The sequence below is a fragment of the Natator depressus genome, chromosome 17 (assembly GCF_965152275.1).
Source record: "Natator depressus isolate rNatDep1 chromosome 17, rNatDep2.hap1, whole genome shotgun sequence".
NCBI classification, from domain to species: Eukaryota; Metazoa; Chordata; order Testudines; family Cheloniidae; genus Natator; species Natator depressus.
Window position 1 is genome coordinate 11,309,872 of NC_134250.1, and position 22,646 is coordinate 11,332,517.

Below are 22,646 nucleotides of genomic sequence, written 5' to 3' on the forward strand. Positions count from 1 at the left end.
GAACAGATGCGTTTTGCACCAAGGGTGCGCACACGCATAAAGATTCTCGGAGGTGCCTAAATCCCATTGAATTTCAATGGTAGTTGGGCTCCTGATTCCATTAGGTACCCTTTGAAAATTCCAGCTTTGGTACATAGTGTGATGATTTTCTATTTTATTGTCCTGAGTCACGTCTGGGGCATCTCGCTGCCATCATTGTGCTAGGTGTTGTGCTAACAGAACAAAAGACAGGCCCTTTCCCATGACGACAAAGGTTAAGTAGACAGAATCCTACATAATCCTGTAACTACAGTGCTAGGTTGTTGAGAGACTTGTTTCATTTTAAAGCGATAATTCAAAACTTGAAAGGTGCTATAGAAAAAGCATTATTATGGGTCAAGTTTGCTGCTGGTGTAAGCAGGCTCTGTGTGATGTAAGAGGCCATGGAGGAGGTGTTCCCCCTTACATGAGGAAAGAATTAGTCCCTCTGTACAATATTCCCTCCCTTTCACCTCAGCATGCAGAACAATCTGCTCCATTTCATCCATTGCCTATTAATTTTACAGCTATATTTTTTGGTCATTTGCACTTAGGAAAATGTGTGCGCGCAGTACATGGCTTACCGTCACTTTATATATTAAACCTCCTTTCAACTTTGATTGCTCATGGAAGCCTTTCATAATCAAGGGAAGGCACTTGTGTACATCCAACGCCCTTTGTCATACTTATTACATTAATTGGAACTGATGGAGTAGGGGTTGCAGGAGCTGATTTCCCCATTCAGTATGAAGCTGCTGCTCAAATGAGAGCTGATCTGCTTTGAAAAGGCTTTCCCTTTAATGCAGCTAGTGATGTTTTGTTAAAGACAGACATCCACTATTTAATGCTCTTTCATCTTTCAAAAGTGAGCAAATACTTGTAATTAAATTAATTATGGTAATCATGCAGGTGTCTTGTGTGCTTTAAAATGCATTTTGATTTTCAAGATACAGCATTCTAAAGGGGAATAGAGAATTCTCTTGGTCCATAATGTAAGAGATTGGAAAGTATTAATTACAAATAATTAATAGTAATATTAGCAGTGTATACTGCACTAATGGGATGACAGTGTGTGCTCTTAGCAGGTGTTGATTCTGCTGGGGAAGTGTTCAGGAGGCTCCCTGAGGCAGGTGGCTCATTGCTCTTCCTAGTTATGAAAAGTAGAAGATCTCTAAACAGAAAGGTTCTACTGTGCAGGCTGAACACTGTAGCCCATACATAGGAGTCCTGAGAGCATCAATTCAGATCAGAATTAGAGCTGTGTGGGAACCAGAATTCCCTTGTTCAGGGAAATTCTGCATTTTTGTTCAAACACACCCAAGTGAAATTTCACAGCACAATTTTCAACCAAAAATCATTTTGAAACAAAATGTTTGTTTTGAACTTTTAAAAAAAGTCAACACCAAGTTGATTTTATATTATAATGAAAACTTGAAACATTCCATTCTGATAAGATCAAACTGAACATTGACATTAGTGAAACATTTCATTTGGATTTCTTTTTCAAATGAAATTTAACTGGATTTTGGTGAATTGGCATTTTCCAATGCAAGAATATTCTGTCAGAAAATTTGCCTCGCTCTAATGAGAATATGGATGACTTTGGCAGACTGGCAAGGGGGGAGATTGAGTGGTGTTACCACAGTTACCATTTCCTTGTGGACTGCTCCAGGATGCAAGTCCCAGTGACATTATTTTCACATCCATTATGTGAAAGTGCTAGTTAATACAGATTCTGTAGTCCCAGCAGTCAGAGAATGGGACAAGGAATTACTGTATATAGTTCCACTGAGGGTGCTAATATACATCTGTTATAATGTTATTGGGAGGCACCATATAGTGCTGTTGTAAATGGTCTTGCTAGTTCGGTTTTGCTGAATGTATATTCAGGTAGATCTAGGAGAAATGCTGAATGTCAGCTGTTGTGCCATTATTTTTGTATGTTGTGTATCAAAGTCTTTACAGCCTGATATTTCTCTAAGGAAGAATATGTTTTAGGTGTAGCTAGTGTCCACAAGTTACACTGTACATGGTGTCATCATATGGTGTCAAACACTGAAAGGTGTCAATACTGTATGCTGCTAAGCAGGCTGGAGAGGTTCAGAGCACCCTCAACTCCCATCCAAGTCAGTGGGTCTTGCGGGCACCTCAGAAACGCTCAGCACCTTGCAGAATCAGTTTAAAGGAAGGACAAACTAGCCAGGAATGTGGAGTTTGCAGGAGCTGAGCTGGCCAGAGCTAACTGGGAAAATATGAATCTGCCAGAGGAGTAAATAAAGCATGCAGAGCTCATTTTTAAGTCATTCCCCTGATATCCACACTCCCCCAACCCAACAGACCTAATCCCACCATCACTGTTCCACACTTGCAGAACGGACAGTGTTCCCCTTTGCTTTCAATGGGAATTTTGTCTAAACGAGACTAGCAGGTTTGGGGCTCAACTGGGAGGGGGGAAAGTAAACCAACAGCAGAAGCAGATGAACACTAACACTTCTTGGGAGGAGCCAGGGCTGTGAGGCACCCTGCTACCACCTGCACTTAGTGTTAGGAAGTCTTGTCTATGCCAATTGTCAGTTCACCAACCACCAGTCTCTGGCTTCACAAGCACAGCCTTCTGGGCCTCCCTGGGTCCCCCAGCATAGGCACAATCTAACTCCAGAGTCTTCTGAGCATCACCTTGGAGTACCCAGCCCCTGATCCATTGGACAAAGGCAGTTCCCAGATCCTCTGCTCCTAAAGGAACAGTACACCTACAGTTTACCAGTTACAACTTTGATCACAGCTCCACTTATATGTTTATAGTGAAGAAGAAGTTTAACAAAGATCAGTGATTTGAGAAGCAAGTAGAATTAATGGAAATGAATTGTTACATATAAAAAAACCTACACACTTGACCACAGATAATGAAGGGTTTTACATATAAAAAACCCACCACACACTTTCTAGAGCCTAACAAGACTGTCATACTGACCAAAACCTCACCCCAAATCCCTCCAGTGTATCACAGTGAGGCTTGGCTGTGATCTTCCATTCATGAGGCAAGTCATGCTGTCCTTTTGCCTCCTCGGTGAAGAGATGCAAAAAGCATGTCTCTGCCTCTACAATTATAGTCCAAAAATCTATTGTCTTCACTTGCCAACAAGTGAAAGCCTGCTGCTTGTGTTTTCCTGTTTATACTCTCCCCTGGAGACTTTACAATCAGAGCAAAATATTAAACAAGTGATTTCAAATAGGCATTTATTGTGAGGTATACAATACAAAATTTTTACGTAGCCAGACAAACATCTCTTGCCCGAAAAGAAAAAAAAAAGCCATTTCTCACCTTTTGGTGAACAGCCCCAAGAACATGTTTTTCTCCTTACATATTATCCACATTTCACAGTGGATATGACCACCAGCATGTCACAGGCTTTCAGCAGAGACCTTACATGTCACTTTCATCAACTAGTATGTAGATACCAGACCCTGAGGATCCCTGTAATCTGTGCCCTGTGACAGTGGGAACCAGGAGGTCCTTTGGCAATAAATGCCTAAGCAACAAAAATCCTGACTGTGTGAAAAATATATGTCTGGTAAAAACAGAAATCCCCTTCTCCGCCTGCCCAAATAAAGCATGACAGAAGCAAAAGTTCTCAAAGAGGAGGTTTTTCAAAACTTTGCAGGAAGTGTCAATAGAACAGGATGCATGGGCAGTGGTGTAAAATGCTAGTTTCACTACCTTTGGGATCACTAAGTCCAAAAATAGGATCCTACTGTGTTAAAGATGTTGTGATAGGCATCCTGACAGCCTAGTAAGGAGGAAGTTTGAGCTCTTCTGGGCTTAGACACACCTGCAAGGCTTGTGCCACCTGCAGGGAGGAAGCTTAAAAAGGGAATGCCTGCCACAGGAAGGAATGCTGCAGAAAAGGATCGGGGGGTTGGGGGAGGTCATAGTAGATCACAAGCTAAATATGAATGAACAGTGTAACACCGCTTTTTTTGGGGGGGGGCAAACAAACATTCTTGGATGTATCATCAAGAGTGTTGTAAGCAAGACATGAGAAGTAATTATTCTACTTTATTCCGTGTTGATTAGGCCTCAACTGGAGTACTTTGTCCAGTTCTGGGTGCCACATTTCAGGCAAGATGGGGACAAATTGGAGAAAGTCCAGAGAAGAGCAACAAAAGTGATAAAGGTCTAGAAAACCTGACACATGAGGGAAGATTGAACAAACAATTTTTTCAGTCTGGAGAAGAGAAGAGTGAGAGGGGATAACAGTTTAAGTACATAAAAGGTTGTTACAAGGAAGGAGGTCAATTGTTGTCCTATCTTCAGAGGTTAATAAGAAGCAATATGCTTAAATTGCAGCCAGGATGGTTTCAGTTTGGACTTTAGGGAAAAACTTCTTGTCAGGGTGGTTAACCACTGGAATAAATTGCCCAGGGAGGTTGTGGAATCTTCATCACTGGAGATTTCTTAAGAGCAGGTTAGACAAACATTTAGTTCTGCCATGAGTGCAGGGGACTGGACTAGATGACCTCGAGTTCCATTCCAGTCTTATTATGACTATCCCCAATCAGGACATTTAAAAAAAAAGCTACAGACAAACCAGGACCCAGAGGGTTGAGGGAGACAGATATTCTCCCTTCAATTGTTCATTTCTTGACCCTCAAGTTCTCTACCTCATCATTCCGCTCTGCCTGCCCCCCTTCCTTCGGCCTTCTCACCCTTGGCAATTTGCTTAGCTGCACAGAAAGCAGTGTGTTCAGAATTTAGCTGACAGTCCTCATGTTTTACCCCTTCACTTATTTTTAAAGAAAGCAGGTCAGGAAGGTTTTGAGAGCTCTTTTTTGCCTCCTAATCTAAGTAAAATAAATCAATCCATCTTTGCAAAGGTGTGTCTATGCCATGAAGGAAGACTAGTAAAAAGGATTTTCAGGTAAAGAATCCCAAATCTGACATGATTACTAAGCTGTAAAAGAAAGTAAGTGGACCACAAAATGATGCTAGAATTATGCATTATCCCCATGTTACTTAGCTTTGATTTTTGAATTAAGAAGTCTGTTTTAATAGTCACTCGGAATGACTAATTGTTACCTTCTGTTAGTCCCATAAGGTACCCAATAGCTCCTTTATATTTCAGTAATAGCCAGTCTCTTTAAAGAAAGACTCAGATCACAGGGAACTCGTGAAGGAGTTTAATGGTACATTAAAATGATGCTGAATTACATAGGAATTCGCATGGATTTGCATTTTACATTCATATTAATGCCAGATGAGTTCATTATGATTCATATAACAATAATGAATGCTAAAGGAATAAGTAACAATCATTATGTTACAACTGTGCCGTAATCCTGTCTCTTTGCAGTTTCAGGCTCTTAGTCTCAAAACAGGAAAAAAAAAAGGGGGCTGGGGGGCGAGGATTGGTTACTATCACTCTGAGCACTGTAATGTTGTTCTATTATTGTTGCATTGGCTCAGCTCTCTTGCTGATGTTTTACTAAGTGCTGCCCAAATATTTAAAACAGTTATCAATTTGCTGCGTACGTTTACCCCTTACTGTGATTCAAAGTTGCTGGACAATCCCATCAAGGCAATTTTTTCCCTCTGGCTCTACATCATTTGATGAATTTTGTCTTTGTCCCTAGCACTTCAGAAGATTATTAATAATTATTATTATTATTATTATTCAGGTAGGAGGATGCCTTTCACATGCCCTACTTGCTATTTTCATTCCCAGATTTTAAGTCCATAGTAAGCTTCATTGGTGCGCATCAGCAATAGTTTTGATATGTTGAATTGGATTGCCTGGGCTGTTAGTTGCCAGTACATTTTAGTTTGTTCATGTTTTGGGCCTCTCCCAAAGCATCAGTACAACAGGAATAAAATATCCGATAGTGCCAAGTATCGGAGGGGTAACCATGTTAGTCTGTATCCACAAAAAATGAGGAGTCCAGTGGCACCTTAAATCTGTTAGTCTTTATTCGGGCATAAGCTTTTGTGGGTAAAAAGCCCACTTCTTCAGATGCATCTGAAGTAGTGGGGTTTTTTTACCCATGAAAGCTTATGCCCAAATATATGACATTGTACTTTCCCTGTACAAATTTCTGAATAAAATAATTCATGGTAAACATCTGTGAAACCATGAGAATTTGCAAACATATGCACACCCAAGCAATTTCCCCAACAGTCTAGACTTTAATGAACAAATCCTATAGAATTCAATAGAGGAAGTGAATCTTTCTACAGGTCTTTTGGAACACCCTCTTTACAGAATATGATAACATTTCTGTAGAATTCTAGAAGATGGTGTGGGGAAAAACACTACAGATCAGCTTAGTCTTTATCCTATTGACTTGATCCTTATGAAGGTCTATAGGACTTTTCCATAAGGGAAAAAAGGTGAAATTCTGACTCCTCAGTCAATTGGAGTCTTGCCATGGCTTCAGTAGAGCTGGGATTTCACTGTAGGAAGCCATGCATTGTAGGGACCCAATTGTGAAGGAGTTATTTTTAACATCCAACCAGCTCTAAGTACAGGGATAGTCCCTAAGAGCCAGATTCAAATATATTCACTCATCATGGATAGCATCCTACTTCACAAAGAGCCCCACTTGGTGTCATTGGGGCTCTTTAGGAATATACTACAATTAAGTGGAACAGAATCTGGCTTGAGGCAACCACCACCTTTGGTTCACAATGGTAATGCCTTGCTCAGGGAATTGCAGTGTTAACATATCTATGTATCAGTTAAAATTCTATTATACACACGTGCATGCAGATATGGAATGTATCCATACATATAAATAACCAGAAGACAACAACTCACTAACTCTCCCCAGCAAAAAAAAACCAAACAAGTAATGGAACAGAAAGATAGAAAACAAACCGTTTTGTCATTCAACAGGACATCAGATCTGATTTCTCAGCAGGTGTCAAAGGAAGCCAGCCTGGAAAAAAAAAAGTTTCCTCCAGAAATGCATTCTAGCCTCCGTGTCTGTATGTTGATTTAAAAAGTTAAGAGTTCAGTTGTGTCAATTCAGAGCCAAATACATCTTTCTAACCGCTGACATCCCTAATTACATGGATCTTAATTTTCTAAAGATAGGAGCACTGACTAATATCAAAGGGAAAATATTAATGATGCTGAAAGACAAGACATGTTTCTGCCAGAATTCTTAATTGAAAAAGATTTACTCCCAACAGCATAACTTTTCTAGAGATGTAAAAAGTACTGCTGCTATGTACCTGTCAAGACTTACCTGGGATTGGGGGGTGGTGGGGGGAAGGACTTCTTGAAAGCAAGTTTTAATGCATTGTTTTGATAGATCAATTGAATTACTTACTTGTTTGCAACAAATTATGGCCAACGGTTTGTTATTTATGTTGATATCCATAAGAGCTATGACCAAATTGATAAGCAGTTTGAGCATTTGCAGCTTATTTACTCTTCGGTTGAATCCTGAGAGAGGCTGAACACCCAAAGAGTGACATCCTGACCCACTGAAGTCAATGGCAAAACTCCCCTGGATTTCTTTCAGCCAGAATTTCACCCAACATGTTGATACATGAGACTGGAAACAAACACACAAGATCTTATGCATTCTAGACAGGAGACACCCCCCCCCATTCAAGATTTATACTGGAATGCTAGTCCAGAATCTATCAGAAAGAGGAGACTACCTTTTGCTGCTAGATGTCTCTCAATGGGATCTCCCGAGGAACATTATGGGAGAAAGTGGAGTGGGTGGAGGGGCTGACTTGGTGATGAGGATGGGCAGTCTTGTCAGAGTTGGTGAAAAGAGACAGCAAGGGACTGAAAAGAAAGCTGTGCAGGTAGGTGGACGGAAGGATGTGACTTTCCAATAGCGCTGCACAATCGTATAGTGGTGTAATTAGTAATGACTACTTACAGGAGTGACACTTTGGATTTCAAGGCACCTGAAGTCATGAAGAGTTTTGTCACTTCAAAAGGAGAAGACCCATCTTTTACTGCTCAGAATGAGTAGAAAGGGCTTGATTCTGACTTCATGACACCCTGCTTTAGTATGACATGAATACATTGACTTCCTCTCTTGCACTTAGCTCACTCATCTAATACTCAGGGCAAAAGTTCAAAGTTGTCCCCAGGACTAAGATTCACTTTAAGTCTATTAAATACGGGCCATATTCTACAACACTAATCCAATGAGTGGTCCCAGTGGGTGAAAAATATCAGACGACAGGACTGGAAACTGAAACCCTATTTTTAAAAAAACACCATGAAAGTTGTTTAAGACTTTCCACAAGCGCATCATTAAGGCAGGATTTAAGAGAAAAATCGTAGATTTTATACTTTTATAAAATGTGAGCTGGTGATAGTTCTTTTTTGATTCGGTTTCTGCTCATCTCCATTAGTGATTCTTCTGGACATTAAATTATCTTTCCTTAAACACAGTCGGCCCTGGTGAAGATTCAAGTGCTATTTCAACACAATGTGATGTTTGAAGCCAATGGAATTACTCCAGAGAATGAGTGTGAATTAAGGTTGAGGGATTGGGCCCTACATTTGGCATAGAGTTAGGGAGGACTGTCACAGGCCTACCTGAGTCCTTACTCTTGGCCACTCACAAGGCTGCTGAGAGGAAATCCAACTGCTAAAATTCCCAGGTGTGTGTCTGAAAAGAGTTCAGGCACTCCCACTGTCTTAGGCCCTCTGGGCACTCTTGGGATGCAGCTAGTCCACATTGCATTTCCTCTTGAGTTCTGGAACCCCTCAGGCTCTCTATACCAGGGGTTCTCAAACTGGAGTTCAGGACCCCTCAGGGGTTCATGAAGTTATTACCTGGGGGGGGGGGGAATCAAGAGCTGTCAGCCTCCACCCCAAACCCTGCTTTGCATCTGGCACTTATAATGGTGTTAATTATACATATGTAAATAAAAGTGTTTTTAATTTATAAGGGGGAGGGGTCGCACACAGGCTTGCTATGTGGAAGGGGTCACCAGTACAAAAGTTTGAGAACCACTGCTCTATATCTTAAATACACCCCTCTGCTTGAGCCAGTGAAAAAAAATGGCCAAAGGACCCCTCCCCCACCAGATCATCCCCTACCCTTTTATAACCTTCCAGTCCCTCTGTTAGGCGACTCCCAAATCAGCCACCTCAGGGAGTCCAGCCTCAGATTCATTTGCCAGGCAACCTCTCCCCTGACAAAACAGTCCTCCTGGTTGGGAGCCTGCCTATTGTCTGTATTGTATGTTTGTAGTTGAATAGAGGATTATCCTGCATGGATTTAATAACCTTAATCATCACCCCCCCCCCTTTTGGAACTTTAGTCCAGTATGACAGTAACTGCATAAGCACAAAACTCAATTTTGCATGTGAGGGCTTGCAAGATAAAGATACATACAGAGTTCATAATCTCATACAGAATTCATAAATTTTAAAGACAAATTCCCTAGGTTACCGCAGGGACATTGAGAAATATGCACAGAAGACCCTGCCATTTCAACCTTTGTAGCAGCATTCTTTCACAGCTCTCGCTGCATTACTTTGCTGCTGTAAGCCCCTGGTAGGAACAGCACAACCTTAATTTTCTCCCCCACATTACTGTGGTTAGATGTATATACATCCCATTGTTTCCATGGATACCAATGCAAAATCCCTTATTGGATAAGAAGTCTTCCTGCAAAATATTTTAACACCTGTAAAGCGTAGCATGATCTTTGAAAAATCCTGCTAGGCAGCTCACAGTACATCCCGCTTCCTTTAATAATGTGTGCATAACATGCTTGACAGCAAGGCTGACTTCTTCAGTTCCGTAACATTCAACATTGTGTTGTCTTAAAATGAACTTTGGAAGATTAGATTATTTCTCTCTGCTGGCTCTTTGGGGTTGCTTATGGTTGAATGGGTTTACAAGTTGACATTGCCCTGGGTTTCCATCAGGCTGAGTGTGTCTATAGGTCACACTGCTAGTGGAAGCTGCGAGAAATGAAAAGCCTCATACATTTTTCCCCTCTCGGATGTTAGCTAGGGGCTGATGTCAATAGAAGTGATGTCTTAGTGATTGAAAAAAAAACAAAACAAAAACCTAACTATATAGCAAAGGTCATGCCCCCCATGACTATGCTGTATCAATTGCTCCTGCAAAGCCAGGGCTCATATTCCTATTTGCTTCAAGAGAAAGATGTTCCTAGTTTTGTTCAGTACTAATGATTTACAGGATTAACTCCCTCCCCCGACCCCCGCAAAAAAACCACCCTTTAAAAATTGCACGTGAAGGCTAATGACCAAATCATTGATACTAAAAATCCACCTCAGTGCAGAGGGATAGCACAAGTCCTATGGATCAAGTAAGTCCAATTTAAGCCCTATTTGGATAGGTTAAGTGGGAGGTACGTGGTGCTTGGCCTTGTGTTGGTCCTCTGCACAGAGGTAAATTTCACTTAGGGCTTGTCTACACGCAAAAGTTGTACCCCTTTAACTATATCAATACAATTAAGGCAGTACAACCATCCCAATGTGAATGCAGTAATATCACATAAAAGTATAGAGTATTCCTGCAGGGGAAGAAGAATAAGCTATAATGGTATACGGCACTTTTATGCTGGTAAAACTGCATCCACAGTAGGGTCTATACTGGTGGCTACACCAGTAAAACAATCACACGCCTAGCTGACAGTTTTGCCAGTACCAAAACTCTGAATCCTTAACAGGGGTTGAGGGGGAAATGCTCACTCTGCGAGGCTTGGCACAAGGTCTAGAAAGTACTTATATCCTAATTTGTGGACATAGGGGGTGCATTGCCCCATGTGGGTTGTCTGCACAAGGTAAATTTCAGCCTTGGTGTCCCTGTTTTCTGCTTAGAAGACTAAACGATTGGTGGGTATTTTAGTGAAAAGCACAAGTAGTCTTTCCAGGCTAGCTAGTCCGTTGGTGTAAGTCAGTGTATTTTTATTGATATCAATGCAGTTGCACAAGTTACTGCCAGCCCTGAATATCAAATTAATGGAATTATGAGCGATTAGAGTCTTCATTATGATTATGAACCAAGACCTATATTTGCAACATGAATAAAATATTCACTTTTGCATCTTTTACCTCCAAGTCCCCTTCCCATTAATGATAGTGGGACTTGTACTAAAATTTTGCCCTTCTACACACAAAAATAGGAAACTAATTATTAAGACCACCAAGTTTCCTAATGTTTAGACGTATTTTTGTTCCTTGATGTCACTATTTTCAGTCCCCACCAGAAGCAGGGCCCCATTGGGCTGAGCACTGCATGGACATAAAGTACAGTCCCGGTTTCTTAGACATTATTCAGGCGAAGGCCCCTATCTTCTGTTCCAAATAATTCGTGTGTTCACATAGGATGGAAAGCCAAAAATTAAGACAAGATGGTATAAACACAACTGGGGCAGAGGAGGATGAGAGTGTGAATGATGAAGAAAGTTACAAGTTCTTGTTATGCGTAGCCACACAGATCATTTGGAAGTGTTAGATAAAATTAATTTCTTGTTTAGGAAATGACCATGTAAGTCTTGTCACCCCAAGCTAGGTTTTTTTGGTCAAGTGATAAGCTTCTGAAGATCTTGATTTATACTGGAATCCCCATTACAATTCATGGCAGCGTAAGCCTACAGATGTTCAATATATTTATCTGAGTTTGCCTCCTCCTACTGTACTTCCCCCAGGTAAAAGATCTCTTTTCAGTAGCAGTAAATGAAGACAGAAGCACTGTATTGCAGCTTCTCATTGATCCACTCTGTATCCGTTTCTGCCTAGGGCCTGAATGCCAAAGATGATTCCTGAACATGTGTCAGAGCAGATACTCTGCTGGAGACTCAGGAAAACCTTTTCCTTCATTTCTCAGTCCGCTTGCATTCCTAACATGGTAGGTACAAAGAACAGGAGTACTTTTTGCGGATACAGACTAACACAGCTGCTACTCTGAAACCTGTCATGGTAGGTACAAAGAAAAGGAGTACTTGTGGCACCTTAGATTAAGACTAACAAATTTATTTGAGCATAAGCTTTCATGAGCTACAGCTCACTTCATTGGATGCATTCAGTGGAAAATACAGTGAGGAGATTTATATACATAGAGAACGTGAAACAATGGGTGTTACCATACACACTGTAACGAGAGTGATCACTTAAGGTGAGCTATTACCAGCAAGAGAGCGGGGGGTGGGGAGGTGTGGACGACCTTTTTTAGTGATAATCAAGGTTGGCCATTTCCAGCAGTTGACAAGAATGTCTGAGGAACAGTGGGGGAATAAACATGGGGAAAATAGTTTTACTTTGTGTAACAACCCATCCACTCCCAGTCTTTATTCAAGCCTAATTTAACTGTATCCAGTTTGCAAATTAATTCCAATTCAGCAGTCTCTCGTTGGAGTCTGTTTTTCAAGTTTTTTTCTTGAAGAATTGCAACGTTTTAGGTCTGTAATCGAGTGACCAAAGAGATTGAAGTGTTCTCCAACTGGTTTTTGAATGTTATAATTCTTGACGTCTGATTTGTGTCCATTTATTCTTTTACGAAGAGACTGTCCAGTTTGACCAATGTACATGGCAGAGGGGCATTGCTGGCACATATCACATTGGTAGATGTGCAGGTGAACGAGCCTCTGATAGTGTGGCTGATGTGATTAGGCCCTATGATGGTGTCCCCTGAATAGATATGTGGACACAGTTGGCAACAGGCTTTGTTGCAAGGATAGGTTCCTGGGTTAGCGGTTCTGTTGTGTGGTTGTGGTTGCTGGTGAGTATTTGCTTCAGGTTGGGGGGCTGTCTGTAGGCAAGGACTGGCCTGTCTCCCAAGATCTGGGAGAGTGATGGGTCATCCTTCAGGATAGGTTGTAGATCCTTGATGATGTGTTGGAGAGGTTTTAGATGGGGGCTGAAGGTAACAGCTAGTGGTGTTCTGTTTTCTTTGTTAGGCCTGTCCTGTAGTAGGTGACTTCTGGGTACTCTTCTGGCTCTGTCAATCTGTTTCTTCACTTCAGCAGGTGGGTATTGTAGTTGTAAGAATGCTTGATAGAGATCTTGTAGGTGTTTGTCTACAGCCAAGCTCTAAGATACAACCACATTTGCTCCAACCCTTCAGACAAACACCTACAAGATCTCTATCAAGCATTCTTACAACTACAATACCCACCTGCTGAAGTGAAGAAACATTTGCTGAGGACCCAAATTAAGGGTTTGACAAGACTAGGTGGACTGTAAGGAACTCCAAAAGCTAAATAATTGGGCAGCAGATGGGTAGATGCTCACAGTTCTAACTCACACCAGTTTTATAATCAAAGCTACTAACTGCTGGCTTCTCAGGTCCTCCTTTTGGAAATATTCTGCAAGCCCTCCCACTGCCAGGTCTGCAATGTGACTCAGACAAGCTAATAGCCAGATACTAATTAGAAGACAGAAAGTCTTCCATCATCATTTCTATCAGCCCCTGGAGAGTCTAACTTGTTGGTGTTCTGACTAAGTGGCCAGAAAATGGGGATAAAGCTATTCACTTGCCCAAATACTCATTGTGTCTCAGACAGTGTAAAGTAAGTTTCAAGTCCCTCTGCTAGTTTCTTGTAAGAAAGGTGTTTGCTTCTCCTCGACAGCTGGTTCCTGGGTTGTGATACTTACCATACACCTCTTGTAAACAGCCCCAGGTTCTTCTCTCCAAGAAGTCAGACACTTCAGCTACCCAGGCAGGCTGATGTTTTCACACAAGGTCTCTCATCACTTAAGCCCTCAAAATAGGGCTGAAGTGAAGCTTATCTATCCTTTGTATTACTCTGGAACTCTAGGTGCTAGTGAGAGGAGATCAGGGCCCCACTGTGCTAGGTGCTGTATAAACAGAGTTCCTCTTCCGGAAAGCTTACAATCTATGTGACATAACTTGGCCTAGGTCACACAGAAGTTAGAGCAGCAGAGCTGGGACTAGAACCCAGATCTTCTGGTTCCTAGTCTAAGGACTAGTGGGTGCAGTACTAAAGAGCAAACAGGAGCTATATGTGCTCTTTGCCAAGAGCAAATGTCATCCCCCCCCCCCCCCCAAAGGGCATGTTGGGTTGACTGTCCAGTAATGGTTCATCCCCTCCCTAGAGAAAGGAATAAGTTGTTACTTGCCCTCCTGATTGTTTCTAAGTATCTGCAACCTTCTAAGGGCAAAGGCTCTGACTGGTGCCTAGGATGGGCCATATTGAGAATGCCACACTCAGGGCAGACTGCAAGAAACAGGTCAGACAATCCCCCCAAACTGGTGGTTATTCCATAATTAGATTCACCAAGCCAGTAACAAAAGAGCTTCTGCAGCACCTCACTGGTTAACAAGAAGCCAAACAGTTCCCTTTAGGCAATCCAGCGCTTGGTGCCCATCCAGACAAACAGGTCTAATATAGTGACAGGTTACTGAAGACCCTTTTCACCATATGTGCGGTTCTACTAATCCCAAAGGATCAGACACTTACCCCCAGGTTAATACACATCTCAGATTTTACCCAAATATCACACTGTCAGCCAAACTGAAGATTAAGAATAGTTATAAATGGTTAATAGATCATATACACACACATGATTATGAAGTCCTCGTATCAGGTTTGGAACAGTGATGAATAGACAGCTGGCTTGCAAAGTCTCTCTGGTAGCTTCCAAAAGGTTGGAAGGTCCTCAGTCTATTGTTCTCAAAACACTCGTTTTAGTTCTAAATCCACAGTCCAGACAATTGGAGCAGGAGTGAGGCAAAACAGTGATGTCACAGCTTGCAATTTATAGCCCAGCCCAGGTACATGGAAAGTTACTGGCCCAATACAGAGTCCAGGGTCACATGAACATGGAACCGAGTGTCCTAATGGGCCATCAACACAACTGTCTAGTCCTGTCGTAAACCTACCTGGGGGGTGTCACCTAGGCATACAACATGTTTGAGACACAGATACATAGCCACTATTCATAATTTCAAATATAAAGATGCATGAATATAAACTGGACTATCATGCTTAGCAATTCGTACCTCTATTGATACCTTACATGACATACTTTGTACAAGATTTACAAAAACTGTGTAACAGTGATATAAATGGCCACTTTTCTTATAAACAGCATCAGACTTTCCTGAATATTCCCTGTGATGTCCTGCCCTTTAAATGGTTGGGCACTCTGTACACAGTGCAGATCCTCACTTGTTTGTTGCCAGAACAATAAAGTTAGACAAAGCTATTTGTGGTGTTTACCTCCTTCTGTACTGGGTCCAAGTTTAACATTCCCCCATCTGATTTTTCAATGGGGTACCTTCAAGAAGTTCATTGGGGGATTTAAATATATATATATATATATATATATATACACACACACACACACACACACCATGAGAGAATCATTTTCTCCTCCCCCACATGCATTTTTCATTGCAGTCATTCACTAAAAACCCACCTTAAGCTTCAGTTATTAGTGATTTAATGAGGAGTCTTTTAATTATAAAATCTGTTGTTTTAATTACCAAAGGAATTATAATTAGACTCCCTGTAGATTCCTGCTGCTAAACCAGAGGCTCAGAAAACATTCTTGACATCAGTAGAACATATCAGGTACTCAATAGGTGTGACACCAAGGAGTGCTGCCTGTCATTTGGAATAGTCAATCTTAATTTTAATTAATCTCTTGGGAAAAGAAAAAAAAATAGTGAGGCAAAGCTGCTAGAATTCCAGATACAAGTGAACTCAACATCTTGAACTCTGACATGTTCCTTACACTATTAGGCTTATTGGATTGTGACATAAAAAAAGCAAGCCACACTACTACCTAAAAGGCTTCCCCCCCCCCTCCGGCTCCCCACACACACGCGCAAATATTTACTGGTTTTGTGAATGACTGTTCCTCTCACTTTTCAATTAGAAGGGGAAATGAAGAGCTATATTGACTACAGGCCAGTCGGTTTACTTTAAATCAGACCTTTCTTTGCACAATAGAGTGAAGACAAACAGTTTTGTGTAGGACCACTTTGAGCAGATCTAAACAAATTTCAGAATTTCCCACAGAATAGAAATTCTGATATTTCAACATTTGTTTTCATTTACTAAGTGGGACAAAGTTGAAATTTAAGTTTTCTGCCAAATAAATTCAGGAGAAAAACAAAAACCTCTTATTTGGGAATGCTGAAATATTTTGTTTTGACATTTTTGCTCAAAAACCAACCATTCCAGCATTCCCAAAACCAAAATGTTTCATAAACAGTTTAATACAGGAATCATTTTACTACCACCTGGCACTGATGGAGGAATAAGGAAGTTTCCCGACGGTGCACAGCCTCATAGCAGAGCAGTTTATGGCAGGAAGTGAAGTACACTTTCTCCAGTTGAAATTATAGGATTAAAAATCTCTCTCCTTCCTGTAAAACACAGTTTCAATTAACGTGGGGTGAAATACACCCCTGTGCAGAGAACAATGCCTGCATACCACTTAAATCCCATTACAGCCTTTAAAAACTGAACTTAGTGATGATAGTCCTTGCACCTGGTTTCATTTTGGTTTGCTGAAATGATCCAGAAAATCCCCCTTTGGCAAAAATTGCCTTTTCCATCAGAATGTCATTTTGCTGGGAGATTCCTGGCCAGCTCTATTTCTGAAGGTGGTATTCATCTTGTGTAGAAAGCCAGTGCAAGGACTATGCACCACTTAGGTTTCCTCTGCAGATTAGGACTTGGAGACATGGTTATCCCAGGTGTATTTGGGGTGTGCAATTAAGAATTATATTTAAGTCTGTTTAGATCTCAATGGTACATGACTGACATGGTCTTCAAGCAGTTGTTTTAGTCGAATGCAGTGAGTAGCACTTGTCAGGTTATTGACTTTCTGTACCACACTATTAAAAATCAGGACAAATTGGTGCTCTTCATTTCCTTTTAAGGTGCAGACTTGATAGGAGAATTTAGTGATATGAAAATTAGTTTTCAGAATAAATGGTCCTTCTGAGACATTCAAAACTGCAAAAGGTTAAATTAGAACTACTACAGCACAGTCATGAGATAGCCAGACACGGTCCCTCTTATGCTGTGCACACATCAATTGGCACGGTGGAAGAGATTTTTTTTTTTAAGTGGCATGAAGATATTCCTATCCATGGACCCAGTTCCTCTCTCCAGGTGAGTCTCTTCTCCATTTATGAAGAGACATTCAAACTGTTAGCAATATGGTCCTGAACCAAAGCTCACTGAAGTCAATGGGCATCTTTCCATGTACTTCAATGTCCTTTGGATCAGGCCCTGCATGGCCATCTGTGCTAATATCTGTCTGGAATGTTGGCAAAATACTAAGAAATAAAAATGCCTGATAGACAAGAGATTTAAAAGCTGCCTTAAAAATGTAGCTTGTTTGTGCTGTCCATTTGAGTTATACAATGCATGGGGCTGAGGAATCACCAAGAATGGAACAGACAATTATTTGAAGACTGGATGCCATGGCCACAGTTATCAAAAGTACCACCACCTCCCCATTATGTAATACCTGGTATTGTGGGTCATTAGCCAGGGACTGAACCTGAAGTGCTGTGCTTCTACCCTTAAAGTAGTGGGAGTCACATGTTGCACGGATCAAACGTTAGATGGATGAGAGACATACACAGCATTCTATACGGATTATCTGTACTGGATATTTATGATGGACCTGTAGGACGCCTATTAAGTAGGATCATAAACAAACATAGAACAGGACCCTGTTGTCAAAGACAGACCAGGGAGCATCTTTTCACTATCGGAGTGCAAGCCCCTCAGAGACCTCACTCTGAAGCAGCTCAATCTTAAGATTTGTTTAACCCCAGCTAAACAATGTCAAACATTTACATGCCCCCAACCATGCAATTAAATCAGTGCAAATGGGGAATTCCAGCAGACAATGCAATTATTGTATTAATTACAATAACCCCAGTTTGTAACTACTACAACACAGAGTCACTAAACAACAAAAAGCCAGGGATTTGCCATTCAGCCCTTACTTCCTGCCTTTATATAGGGAGAAGAGCCTATTAGAGAGAGTTAAGACGCATGTTGCTTAACTCTCAATTTCCGGCCCATCTTTACACTGATTAAATCTGTATAATTTCTTTACATTAGTACTCAGTATGGGCCAGGTGTTTTCCATACACTCCAAGACTCCCTGTGTTTCAAGGAGCTCACTGTCTATGGATAGACAAGTGGACAGATGTTAGTGGAAAGGAAACAATAGATATTTTATTTGCAAGTCCGTTTGAGTTGCTGTGAGTAGGTGGTTAGAAGTGGATTGTTAGAGGGGATTTAAATCTGCACAGGGTAAGGGTCACGTAGGTAATCTCAGGGATGTCATACCATGAGGCAGTGTGGTACACTGGATAGGGTAGTGCCATACCAGTAAGAAAATACCGGTAAGATTCTATTCCTAACTCTGTGGCAGGTGACCCTTTCCATCAGGGGGGAAGTGGGTTAAGGGGAGGATAAGGCCAAGAGAAAGGCATTTTGTGGCATTCATGGAAGGTATCAAATCCAGGCTCTGGCAAAACAAGCCAGGGAACAAATTATGGAGTTAATCTTTCAGTGTGTGCCTTCCCATTTAAGCTGAGTGAAAGGGTGGGGGAAATCTGTTTGCAATGCCGCTCCTGATCCCAGCTGAATAGTATCTCAGGTAGCCAGGACCTCAAAACTAGTGAAAGTTTGAGGGTGAAAACCTGTTTTAACTCCAAGGAGGCCAGGATTTCACTTCTAGTATTTCTAGTTAGAAGAGATGGTACCAGATGGGGGGGAATGTAGGTTTTGAATATCCCATAGTCAGGGGGTGTTCAGAGCAGCCCAGTTAAAGTTGAGGCTGCTGTGACATTTGGATTGCAACCTTCTCAAAATCCAGGTTTATCCTGCAGAGATCTTGAGCTCATTACTGATCAGTACTATCATTGTGCAGCTACTAGATTTAGGTCAGGGGTCCCATCTTGTACGGCAATGAGCACCTTCAATGAAGTGCCAAACATGTCCTCCCTTTGGGAGTTAAAGACTCACTAGTGTCAGACTTTAGGACCATGCAAGAGAGGTATCGGAACTATTCTGACTTCCACCCCAGCGTGCAGACCAGATTTTCTTTGACTTGGTCTCAGGGCTACACAATCGGAGTGGCTCTCTGACAAAGGGACAGGCAAATCTTTCTTATTTGTAAGAAAATAAAAAGCAAACCCCACGAAGGTGCAGAGTATGTGGAAAGTAACTTACTGGTGCTTGGGGAAAAGTGTGCAGCAGCTACCCTCTTGGCTAATGCACATGTGATTGAACTTGGGACCTCCCACGTGGAAAGCATGAACTTCTACAGTTTGAGCTAAAGAGCTCTGAGAGCTGTTATCGACCCATAGTTTTCTACAGATTGGGCACATACACTGCCCAGTGGGTTACAGCAGCATGGGGCTCTCTAGTTCAAGGATGTTTCAGCAGCAGTACAATACCCGAACTGGGAAGGCATGAAGACTTGGATAAATATGAAGCTTTTGAGAGTTGGCCGCAACCACTGTGCCTCTTACACATCTCTCATCCCTAATTAACAATCACACACCACATGCTTTTTAAACTGAAAGAACAAATGCTGGAGCTCTGAACATTCAAAATCCATCCTTTCATTATGACAGATGAAATGGCTTTCATTTCATAAGACAACGACACCGAGTCTAGAAAAAGGACAGAGCATCTTTTGATCCATGATTTGCTAGTTGTATCAGCCTCTCGGGAGATAAAAAAAATTATTGCCAAGTTAATTCAAGCTGTGTGTTGCAATGCTGATTGAGGTGGAAGGGGACAGAAACAGTTGCTAAATATCAATAATTTCATGTACACAATTAAGATGCAGCCAAGAATCCTTTAATATAAATAAAATGAGGTTGTGAGCAAGCAAAGGGATTCAGTGATATTGCTAGGTTAAATCTCCAACTCAACACAATATTTGAAGATTTCTTTCTTACTCCCAATCCCTTTTAATATTCACAGTTGGTATCTTGGCAAGAAGTTTCCAGTTCTGAAACATTGCTTGAGCTGAGTAGCTCAGGATTATCTGATAAAGCACTGTAATATGGGACAAATCTCTATAGACATGTTTACTACATGGCTCTGATACCTTATCAAAAATTATTATAAAAACAAAAAATATTGAGGGTAAAGTCAGTCATGTCTATCATTAGAAGTCAGAGTGTAGTCATTCGCCATAATTTGCTTGCTTTGATATTAAAATAATCTGCATATATCACAATTTTTCATAAGCAAGATCTTTAGACAGTAAAGAGGTTGAACAAAGTAATGAGAAGACAGGCTAAAGAACCTTCTGTCACCTGAGCCAACTGATCTCTCAAGGAGAGAAGTCAGGTGTCTACTGAAGGCCTGAGCACCAGGGGGAAGATCGGGGTGGGGGGGAGGAATAAAATTTAACTTAAAGATGGACTGTCTGCTACATAAGGAAGGAAGCTGACAAGTAGCAGGTGTGGACTGATCAGAATGGCCCTGCCTAGCTGAAAGGACTGCTGAAACATTTATCATCATTAGTCGATCAGCAATCTGCAAGGATCACATGGAATTTTCAAACACTAGATAAGGACATTGGGTTTCTTGTTTTAATTAAGTAGATTGAACTAGATTAACTAGTAGATTGAGCAGTCCAGGAACTATTAAAAATATCCAATAAGATCTAGTATTGGAACAGAAAAATGTAGCAAGAAGCTTGCCTTGGAAAGTTAACCATTGTTACTGGTCAAAGAAATCTCGTGTGTAGAGTTAATGAGGCAATGATGGAATGTTTTTACCTGAAAAAAAAGTAGGGTTAGAATGGCTGATCCTTGGTTAGAAGGAAATGGAGGGCCGTACTACCATTTTTTTTTTACCATAATCATTGCTGTAATAGATCCGACCAGTTGTTGACTATTGGACACTGTTGGATAGGATATTGGACTAGGTCAATGCTTCAGAGGCAGGTGCAGGAATCCCCAAAATGGATAACTAATGAAATATCCTTCTGTTAGTTAACCCACATTCTTATCTGTGTTTTAGCCAAAAGCTCCCTACTGTCCACACTGAAAAACCTCTAACCTGGGTTTGGAAGCGTTTTAAGACCATGCTAGCTGGGCAGTTGGGGGTGTGGATTAGGACCCAGACTCTGCTTTAACTTGGGCTAGAACCCACCCAGTTTGCAGTGAGGATGCAGGCTAAGACACTTAAACACTGGTAATCTTCCAATAGCTTTCCCACAATTCCCTGGACAGCCAAGGTCCGCCACTATTAACACAGAGGGCTGGGAAAGAATCCTAATGTGTCTCATCACATGGAACATGACCTCAGTGTTTCTGCATTCGCCCATTTGTATCTAAGAACACAACATCACCATTAGGGATCTGCAGTGGGGATGCTCACACCCAGGATTTACATCCTGGTTAGCCTGTCACCCTATTTAATTGTGCACCTTAGAGACAGCATTAGTAACTGGCAAGAGGGTTTTTACCCCTTGTAATTTTGTATCCAATCTTATGGAACTGTGAAAGATCTTTTTATGCATATTTGAATTGTATTAAGCTCTTGAATTCATTGATGGAGTGGTGTGTAAAAAATAAACATTCCCTTTCATTTTCCCTCTCCTCCCCAAATCTCATGATTAAGGGATTGAAGTTTCCTTTCTGACTTGGGTTGTGTGCACACAACACCCGTTATAGCAGAGGGAATTGTATACATTTTACCAACAGAAAAATTTGATCTTTGGCCATTTAGTTATATGCCTGGGGAAAAGCGACCAGCCTCATAATTTGCAGGATTCCAAGCTGCCGGAGGGATGGATAAGTAAGTTAGTTCTCTTCCTCAGAGAGGGAAATATGAAAAAGATTGCACCTGGTTGGATGAGGGAAATAGAAAGACCTTAAGCTTTACCTTAGATCCAGCTCAATTAAAAAAAAAACACACACACACACACACACACACACATACTCTTAGGCATGGATGCTGGAAAGACTTGCACATGTGCTCAAAGTTAAATGCATGCATATGCGACCACTCAACTGTGCAAAGTTAATTACATGTCTGAGTCTTTGCTGGTTTGGTACCTTAGACTACAAGATCCTCAGGGCAGGAACTGTCTTTTACTATGTGCCTAGCACAATGGGGCCAATGGGCACTACTCCTGCATAACAAATAGATTAATATTAGTCTGTTTGCAAACAAAAAATTAAAGCCTATGAAAAAATAATATTTAATTGGCTATTTTGAGATCTTAGTAATTTGCTTCCACTCTAACTTCTGGCAAATCTTTGCTTCCTTTCATCTCTTCTGTAATGGTGGCATTTATTACTATTATTTTCTCTTACCTGGGCAAGAAATCACCACCTAAAAGATTCTATATGTCAGGAGGCATCCAACAGATTGTAGCATGCTGCACTGCGATGTTAAAACTTAAATGATTTGATGACCAAGTAAGGAATATATATTATATATACACATACATATACACACTCACCTTGTCAGATTGTGTCTGACCCCATATCGCTGCTGATTTAAAATGACACTGTTGACCTCACTGAACATAATTGGGCCTAATGAGAGGCCTTTGGAAGGGAATGAGAAGAGATTTTATATTCTTGTCTGCAAAACTGGTAAGTGAGAAATAAATAAAATAAGCAATGCTGTGTTTGAT